At 37.1% G+C, this 10,387-nt stretch overlaps 1 non-coding gene across 1 annotated transcript; it reads right to left on the bottom strand.

Moving 5' to 3' along the window:
• Positions 1-462: 462 nt before the first annotated feature.
• On the bottom strand, positions 463-570 carry LOC114750157 (small nucleolar RNA R71). The gene has a single exon (XR_003740625.1). It is a non-coding gene; the product is annotated as a small nucleolar RNA R71 (small nucleolar RNA).
• Positions 571-10,387: the final 9,817 nt, after the last annotated feature.

Genomic DNA, 10,387 nt, shown 5'->3' with positions numbered 1-10,387 from the left:
ACAGACCCACCAATGATGAAGCGCGTGAACAGCAGGCTGACAATGCAAATCTAAATAATAATCAACACCATAATGATGTTGTACAAGCAAATAACAGGGAGCGTAGAACAATTAGGGATCTGACATCTTCTAATGATACATATGATCCATTCAGAACTTGCCTGATTTCAATGTTAGTTTTGAATTAAAGGGTCCTTTATTAAGTAACTTACCCAAGTTTTATGGTTTATCAGGGGGAGATCCTTATAAACACTTAAAAACAATGCATATGGTGTGTGCCTCAATGAAACCTGTGGGGACTGATATGGATGAGATTTTCAGACAGGTTTTTCATTTCACTCTTGAAGGGAAGGCTAAGGAATGGTTTCTTATGGTACCATATCACACGGCCAGTGCACTGACTTCCTGGACCAAGCTGCAAAATGCTTTTCTAGAGAGATATTTTCCACCTTCCAGGACTGCATCTTTAATAAAAGAAATTTATGGTGCTAAACAGATGGCTCAAGAATCCTTTTATGAATATTAGAGTCGATTTCAAGAATTGCTATCTAAATGTCCTCATCACCAGATTCCGAAGGCACATTTAATCCAATACTTTCACAGTGGACTGATTCCTCAAGATAGAAAGAGTTTAGATGCAGCTGCCAGAGGCACTATTTAGGATTTAACTACAAATGAAGCATGGGCGTTGATTGAGAAAATTGCTCATAACACTCAGCAATTTGAAGGGGAGGATGCACGGCAAGTCCATAAAGTTTATTCCTCTGTAAAATCTGAGAAGGTTATTGATAGTTTAGCTGCTCAAATGGCAATCATGAGTGCACAACTTCAACGGCTTATGTCTAACTCCCATGAGCCGCAATCTCAAGCTTTGGTTGTAGCTAGCTGTGAGATATGCAACTCCTCCATGCATCTCACTTCAAATTGCCCAAATCACTTTGAGGATGTTTTTGCCATGTTTCAAGGTAGACAAGGTCAACCCCAAAGGCCATGGAATCCCTATTCAAATACTTATAATGAGGGTTGGAAATCAAACCCAAATTTTGATTAGAGGCAAAATGAAGCCAAAGGTGCTCCACATCATTTCCAAGGTGGAAATTCAGGACAGTTTCAGGCTTTTACATCTGAAAATCAATCAGGTTTTGCTAAAGTTGTGGTACCTATTTCGGATGCAAGTGTTACTAAGGATGATATCTCTCAACTCATTAAGAGTATGCACAATCTGTCATCCACACTTTCTACAACCGTAGGAAATTTGGCTACAAGACGTGATGAGGATAGAGCACAAACCAATGCTAAATTCGCTGCAATGGGGAGCAAATTTGACAGTGTCTTTACTAAACTAGAACAACTAGATTCTAAGAATTCCAACCTTGAATCCTATGTAACCAAAATCACGGATTTTGTGAGCAGTAGCCGAGCTTAACATGGAGGATCTCTGCATTCCAATACTGTAATTAATACTAAGGCACTTCATGCTATTACCTTAAGGAGTGGCAAGCATCTTGGTACTATAGCAACTGTTGAACAAAACCCATTACAAAGAAAGCAGCCTGGCCTTTCTAACAATACTATTCCTTCTAATGCACCAGAGGCAATTACTAAGAAACACCACGAATTTGAGCTGGCCAATCAGCAACCAGAAAATGCTGCTCCTAAGTCTATAGAGCGTTCTATACAAGACGGCACTCCACTTTCTTCTGATTCACCGGCTACATGGGAGCAGAGTCAAGCAAATCCCATGACAGTGCTACAAGATTCCAACACAGCATGTTCAGACAATAGAGGTAAGGAAACCAACTTGAATGAACTTCCTTTTCCTAAATCATATTTGTTAAGTAAGAAGAAAATGAATGATTCACTGGAAAAGGAAATGATGGATTTGTTCAGTAAGCTGGAAGTAAATGTGCCTATGCTGTTGTTCATCAAACAAATGCCCAGCTATGCTAAATTCCTAAAAGAATTGTGCACACATAAGAGGATTTGTAGACTAAATAAAAGGGTACTACTCAGATCAAATGTTTCTGCTATATTCAAACCTGAAATTCCCATTAAATGTGCTAACCCTGGATCCTTTACAGTTCCTTGTCAAATCGGTAAACCTAATTTTGGTCATGCTCTTTTAGATTTAGGTGCTGCTATAAATGTGATGCCAAAATCTGTTTACAAAATCTATTGCAGAACCTATTAATGTCATTCTTCAATTAGCTGACGAAAGTACTAGAACACCCCATGGATTTTTGGAAGATATTTTAGTTAAGGTGAAGGGGCCAATAATTTTTGCAGACTTTTACATCTTAGACATGTCTAGGGACTCCTCCATTGAAGAACTGTTAATCCTGGGAAGACCCTTTTTGAGGACAGCCAATACAGTTATAAGTTTGAAAGAAGGATTTATCGTTATGGAAGTAGGTGATCAACGAAGCAAGTTTAATGTTTATGAGGCTATGAAGCACCCATTTGAAGATTAATCCTTGCTCGGCTTAAATATGATTGACACTATTATTGATGATTTAAGTGATGAACACCAATTATCTTTAACTTCGAATGATGAAATGGATAATCTGGATTCCAATTTTAATTCATTAGCCATGATATGTTCTGAAGTAAATCATGTCTCATCCTCATTTCTCAATTCTGCTCCCTCGGATGAATTAGTGTGTAGTCCTAAATGCTTAACACTTGATAGCTCTCTTTCTTCATCTCAGCGTTTTCATTTTCAATTTCCATTGTCTAATTCTAGTAGCATCAATTGTTCTGCACATCTTAGCCATGATATGCCTGGAAAGGAACCCTTGTGTCATATTTCAGGTCTACAGAATGTATTTGCTAGCACACCATGCTTTGAAAGTAGTGCCCCTCCTTACACTTACACAAGTGATTAGGACTCCATTTTTATGAATGCTACAAAATGCTGCACTCTGCCACCACTCCTTTTCAATAGAAATCTATCACAGCGATCAATTCTTGCACCTGCTATACCTCCATCTCACTACTTTCAGCAAACCACACATTTGGTCCATGATGTTAAAAAGGGAAGTACACTTAACCAAACTAACTTAGATTAATTTCTCCCATTTACATCGTCTCAAAATCCATTTAATCATACAATGTTACATGGTGCAGGTACTAATTTACTAGTCCCAGCACATAACCAAATAGACTAATCCGTGCAGCATGGGCTTGTAACAGGGAAGTTTCTTGGTGCTCTTGAGATTAACAAATTAATTCCATCTACTGAACAGCCCCCTGATTTAGAACTTAAGCCATTACCTCCAAATCTGAAATATGTTTTTCTAGAAAAAATAAGAAACTGCCTGTTATTATAGCCAATTCTTTAACTGAACTAAAGGAAGAGAGGCTACTTTCAGTTTTAAAAAGTTGTAAAAGAGCAATTGGTTGGACGTTAGCTGATTTACCTCTACACATAGAATCCTGTTAAATGAGAATTCCAGAGCCATTAGACAGCCACAACGAAGACTCAATCCCTTAATTTTAGATGTGGTTAAAAAGGAAGTGACAAAGTTATTGAGTGTTGGAATTATTTTCCCCATTAGTGATAGTGAATGGATTTCACAAGTCCAAGTTGTTCCTAAGAAGAGTGGAATTACAGTTGTCAAAAATGAAAAGAATGAGCTAATACCAACTAGGGTACAAAATGCTTGGAAGGTGTGTATTGATTATAGAAGACTAAACAATGCAACTAGAAAAGATCATTTCCCTCTCCCTTTTATTGACTAAATGTTAGAAAGACTAGCTTCCAAATCCCACTATTATTTCTTAGACAGTTTCAGTGGCTATTTTCAGGTTCCTATGGCACCAGAGGATCAAGACAAAACAACCTTCATATGCCCCTTTGGAACCTTTGCATATAGGAGGATGCCTTTTGGCTTGTGCAATGCACCCAGCACCTTCCAAAGATGTATGATGAGTATTTTTAGTGATCTTTTGGAGTAAGGTATTGAAGTTTTTATGCATAACTTTACAATTTATGGAAACTCTTTTGATGAATGCCTAGCTACTTTAAAGACAGCTTTAAATAAATGCATTGACAAGAATCTCATTCTCAACTTCGAAAAATGTCATTTCATGGTAAACAAAGGCATAGTGTTGGGCCATTTAATCTCTAACAACGAAATAGAAGTTGACAAAGCCAAGATAGAGATTATCTCTTCACTACCTTATCTAACTAGTATAAAGGAATTAAGATCATTTCTAGGATATGCTGGATTTTATAGGAGATTCATAAAAAATTTCAGTCAAATAGCATCCCCTTTATCCCATTTATTGCAAAAAGATACTAACTTTGTCTTTGATGACCTGTATAGGTGCGCTTTTGATGAGTTAAAGGCTAAGTTGACTTCTCCCCCTATTCTCACATCCCCCAATTGGAATTTAGATTTCGAATTATCATGTAATGCTTCAAATTCTGCTATAGGGGTAATGGTGGGCCAAAGGGAAGAAAAACAGTCCAAAGTAATTGCCTATGCATAAAAAACTTTAGATAATGCTCAAGTTAACTACACCACCACTGAGAAAGAATTATATGCTATAGTGTTTGGATTGGACAAATTTCAACAGTACTTATTACACTCTCAAGTCATTATATTCATTGATCATGCTGCTATTCGATTTTTGTTTAAAAAACCACAAAGCAAGCCTGGACTTCTGAGATGGACGCTGTTACTTCAGGAATTTGATATAGAAATAAAGGATAGATCTAGGGCAGAAAATTTGGTGGCTGATCATTTAAGTAGGTTGTCGAATGATGTTAAGGGTATAATTGAATCAAGTTATGTTTGTGATGCATTTCCAGATTCTGCATTACTTGTTGTCAGCACCATTGATCCGTGGTTCTCTCATATTGTCAATTACATTGTAGCTAATGTTGTGCCTCCGTTTATGACCAATTTTCAAGTACAAAAACTCAAAAGAGAGGCCTAATATTATATTTGGGATGAACCTAACTTATGGCACATATGCAATGATCAAATAATTAGGAAGTGTATACCTGATAGTGATGTTAAATCTGTTTTGGAATTCTGTCATTCTCTTGCTTGTGGTGGGCACTTTAGTGCTAAAAGGACATCCAAAAGAGTCCTTCAAGCTGGTTTTTATTGGCCAACTTTATTTAGGGATGCTTACAATTTCTGCAAATCATGTGTAAAGTGTCAACAGTTTGGGAGTCTAGGAAAGAAATATGAAATGCCCGAGCAACCCCTTTTATTTTGTGAACTATTTGATGTATGGGAAATTGATTTTATGGGGCCCTTTCCTAATTCTTGTGGGTTTTCTTGCATCTTACTTGCTGTTGATTACCTGTCTAAATGGTTGAGGCTGTTGCTACCTAGAAAAATGATGCTCAAACTGTGCTGAAGTTTCTAAAATCTTTCATTTTTTGTAGGTATGGAGTGCCTATAGCTTTGGTGAGTGACCAAGATAGTCACTTGTGTAATAAGCTGATGAATAATTTGTTGTCCAAATATGGAGTTACACACAAGGTTTCTACCGCCTATCATCCACAAACAAAGGGACAGGCTGAAGTGTCTAATAGGCAAATCAAAAGTATATTGGAAAGGATTGTTAAGCCTAGTAGGAAGGACTAGAGCTTAAGATTAGATGAAGCTTTATGGGCCTATAGAGCAGCCCACAAGACTCCCATAGGAATGTCCTTGTTTAGACTGCTCTATGGCAAAGCTTGTCATATTCTAGTAGAAGTTGAACATCAAGCTTATTGGGCTATTAGTAGGGGTGTTCATCAAGCCCGCTAGCCCGGTATGCCCGCCCGAGCCCGCAAGAAAATGGCCCTGCCCAGCCCGGAAAAAAAATAGCCCAAAGAAAAATGGGCATTTTTGGGCTGGGCATATTATGGGCAGGGCAGGGCTGCGGGCATGGTATGCTGCCCTGCCCATTTGGCCCTGCCCGTGATATATATATTTATAATTCTTTTTTTTGCCAAAAATACTTATAATAATATATAATATATAATAATATATATTATTCTCCCCTCTTTTATTTGCCATAAATACATTTAGTGGTATGCGTAATTCTTCCTTCTTAGTATCTTTTTAATTTTTTTTAATTTGGTTTAGTATCTTTTAGTTTGTTTTTATTGTTGGTTGTCTTACAAAGATGCAAAAGCAAGCTCACTTTAGTGTTATATTAAAAGATATATCAATTTAAGACAAAGCAAAGTTATTGATTTGTTGAATTTATTGTTTATTCAAGTATTTATTTCTTTATAATTGTTATAAGATACCTTTACTTTAACTAAAAAAATTTTCACCAAGATATCACTATTTGGGCTTAGAAGCCCGCCCTGCCCAGCCCGTTATTGCCCAGCCCGAAAATGGTTAGGGCTTCTATGGGCAGGGCAGGGCAGCGGGCCGCAAAATGCAGCCCGCTCATTTTTCGGGCTGGGCATCGGGCAGGGGGCATGCCCTGCCCAGCCCTGCCCATGAACACCCCTAGTTCATACTCCAATGACTTATATGCCATGGTGGTTTTCGGGGTGGCCTTCCATATGTCACGTTAAGCTCCGCATGTATCCCTGTCATCATCCAAGGAATGATCCATGTCCTCCTCCATGTAAGCATTCTAGAGCTATAAATCTCTTGAACATTCTGGAGGGCTTGCTGGGTTTCTAACTGAGGGAGTGTTATTTGGGCTTCATGACCTTCATATTCAACGCCTCCTCGTATGCTATTATTCCCTTCCTCTTCGAAAAGATTCGTCCTCGAATCTTGACCTGGATCAAAAGGAAAGAAGTTAGAATTTGCAAAAATAATTTGAAAACAATACTTACTGAGTAGAAAAATCATGTAGGTTATGTTATGGGTCCTGGCAAGATCTTGAAAAGGATCTTGATTCCTTGAAGTCACATGAGGATACTCTAATATTGAAAGTTGGTGAAAATTGCTTTGGGTTAGAAAGCTTTTCTTTCTCACATGCACCCAAATATAAATGATCATTTCAATTCCTCGTGCACCGACAACATAAACTAAAGCAATAACAAAATCCAAATAATAGGAAAGCCTCTTAACCACAATATGCATACGATAAGAACACCAATGAACAACAAAATTCGTGTAACAATTAAAATCCAATGTATGAAGTTCACAGCATCTTAAAGACAACAAGTCATTAGGAATAACAAAATTTAGGCCATCAGAATGTTTTTCAATATTGCTTGAATGAAATGAGAATCCATCGGATGGCTCTTTAGGAGTCAAATCGACTACCTGCAACACACCAGAAACACAGGGCAAAGGATGATTAAGATGGTTAGTAATCAAAGAAATATCCTTGCAATCACCTTTAACCTCATTTTTCTTACAACTCTTTCCATGTTTCTCTTCACTCAAAGAAACACTCTCATTTTTACTCTCATTATTTTCACAACACTCAATGTTCTCTATTGCACTTGTTTCTTTGCTCAAACTCTCTTCTTTTTCACAATTATTCAAAATAATGGAATCCATCTCCTTTGAATTTGATGTGGAGATGACATCTTTCTCTTGATTATTCTTCTTTGAAGAGGAGCATTGTCTTTCTGAATATTTATGTCTCTTGAGTTCTCGCTCATGCTTACTAAGTAGAGAAACCAAATCTTTAATCTCCATGAAGCTGCACATTTCTGCAACACAAGCTAATCTAGGATTAAGCCCATGTATAAAGCGATCCATAGTGGCTTCTGGAGTCTCCTTTATCCCAGCTCTAATCATTGCTAACTCCATCTCATTATGATAGCCCTCAACAGTCATGGAGCCTTGTTTTAACTCCTGTAATCTTCTATGCAAGTCTCATTTAGACTTGGAGCTGCGATTAGACTTCAAATGGTCTACTTCAGCATTTAGCTTTTGGACTTCTTTTAGGAAGAAGTTGAGATCTTCCCTAAGCTCTTTATGACCATACATATTTGGTACCTGAAAGGTTAGAAACAGGGAGAAGAATGGACCTCACCACTCTACTCACGTGTTTCACTCAAAACAATTTATGCCACTCATGTTTCTCTCAAATTTGGCTTTTAAATTGATGCGTAACACTCTTGCCTTTTACCACTCAAGCTTGCCTCCTATAGTATTCTTGATTGAAACTCAACAAAATCAAGAGACAATGTTAGTAAATGGTCTCCACAACCAAAATTGGTAAGAAACCAGTGACTATGTGAAAGAGGGGAAAAGAAGGATAGGCCAAACGTGAGGATGGAATAAAAGGAGGGGCAAAATGAGGAGAGAAGAAGTTTATGATTTTTAAAAAAATGGATAGGAAAAAAAACGTGGAAAAAAGGGAGGCAGAAATTGCAAAATGAAAATAAGGTTGTGAAAGTAAAGGAAAATAGGAAACAAAGTAATTAGGAAAGGTACTACCTTGAGACAACTTTAGGAAAGTGAGTACCTTGCAAGAAAAGAATTGAAATTAGGAAAGTAATATGAAAAGGAAGGAAAAGGAATAGGAAACAAAAGAAAGAAGGAAACTTGAAGAAAGAAAATAGGAAAGTAATATGAAAAGGAAAGTAATTCAAAATAGGAAACTAGATAAAATAAAGGAAAGTAGAAATAGGAAAGTAGGAGTCTTACCACCCAAGTATAAAGATTTAGGAAATTAATTGTGACCTGCACTGGAAGCTCTTTCAAATTAGGAAACTTGCCTTTTATGTTGCAATCTCCAAAATCTGAAACTCTTTCCCTTTTTTTTTTTTTCAATTTTCGAATTTCTTTTTCCAGCAATTCTGTAGCCTTTTTTTTTTTGCCCTTTTTTTTTTTTGTTTCAACACAACAACACTTTTTCTTTCCTCTTTTTTTCACGATTTTTTTTCTTTTTTGTTTTTGCTACTCAAAAGAACAAAGCAAGTCAAATGAACAAAGAAAACAATGGGTGGGAAGGAGACGAAAAGGGGAAAAAAATGAAAAGGAAAATAATAAAAGGGATGGAAATAAGGAAGAAAGGAGGAAGACAAAATGAGGAGAATGGAAACGAAAGGGAAAACGGAAGCAATAGAGAAAGCAACAAAAATGAAAACACCAAAAGGATAGAACTTGAAAGCTAGCAAACCTTAGCTCTAATACCAAATGATATAAGGTACGGATACGGATCGGCTAGAAACAAGTTAGGAAACTAGATGAACGATCAAAGATAGGACCTTAAGAGAACCTGTCTCTTACAACCCTAGCCATGGAGACACCACAAGGATGATCAGTCCTTGATACAGTCGAGTATTCTCACGAGAATACGAGGCGGCAAGCAAAGCTCACTCAAGAGAAATAAAATTCTCTAAAATTCATTCATTCAAATCTGATTTTAAGTACAAAAACGTAGCCTATATATAGGCAACCATAGAACACTCTAGAATCAGCATCTTAAGACATAAATGCTAGGTATGATGCCTCATTAATGATTATTTGACTATGGGAGGCATCATTTCTTACATAGAAATAAAAGGAAATAACTTAAACTTCAAGAACAAATATGCTATTTGAAAATAGGAAACTGTAAAATAGGAAATTAATTAAAACAAACAGAATCCTAATTAATGTCAATAATTTCACTCTTGATGCTTCTTGAATCTTCTTGGACCTTCCTTCCAAACGGACCTTCATTGCTATTCACGTCCAGAACCATAAATGGGCCTTTTAGACGTCCATTTGGGCTTGAATGTGGTTGAATCACGTTCTGGAATTCCCATGGTCCATAGCATAATGCATTTGGGCTCCAATTTAAAAGATTATAGCTCCAATGGACTCCTCCATGCATATATAATTGTGTTGGGCCTTCAACAACATGAAAACTGGCTTTAAATGCTCCTTTTGGGCTCTTAGAACGTGCTCTTATCTTTCTCAAGGTCCAAGTGTTCATACTCCAATGACTTATATGCCATGGTGGTTTTCGGGGTGGCCTTCCATATGTCACGTTAAGCTCCGCATGTATCCCTGTCATCATCCAAGGAATGATCCATGTCCTCCTCCATGTAAGCATTCTAGAGCTATAAATCTCTTGAACATTCTGGAGGGCTTGCTGGGTTTCTAACTGAGGGAGTGTTATTTGGGCTTCATGACCTTCATATTCAACGCCTCCTCGTATGCTATTAGCTACATTCAATACTTTTGATGGAAATTGCTTTGTTGCATCATTTTTTTTGTTGAACCTTTAATCCTGTAGTAATCTTGCTCAAAACATTTCATTAGTGAAACTCACAATTTCAAATGAGGATTCTAAAATGGTGGCAAGCATTATGAATTCCACTGTTTAGGCAACAAATGGAAGGCATTTGATTTTTGGAAATACATGTGTTAGGGAATAAAATCTTATTAGTGCCTCGAAATTCAGTGTGGCTTCATAAAGAAATTGAGGATTTTGAATGAGGATTTAGGAATGGTGGATAGCATTG

Source organism: Neltuma alba, unplaced genomic scaffold, assembly GCF_004799145.2.
Source record: "Neltuma alba isolate B1F8T4 unplaced genomic scaffold, ASM479914v2 tig00006335_pilon, whole genome shotgun sequence".
Classification (NCBI taxonomy): Eukaryota; Viridiplantae; Streptophyta; class Magnoliopsida; order Fabales; family Fabaceae; genus Neltuma; species Neltuma alba.
This window is presented reverse-complemented; position numbering and strand designations above follow the sequence as displayed.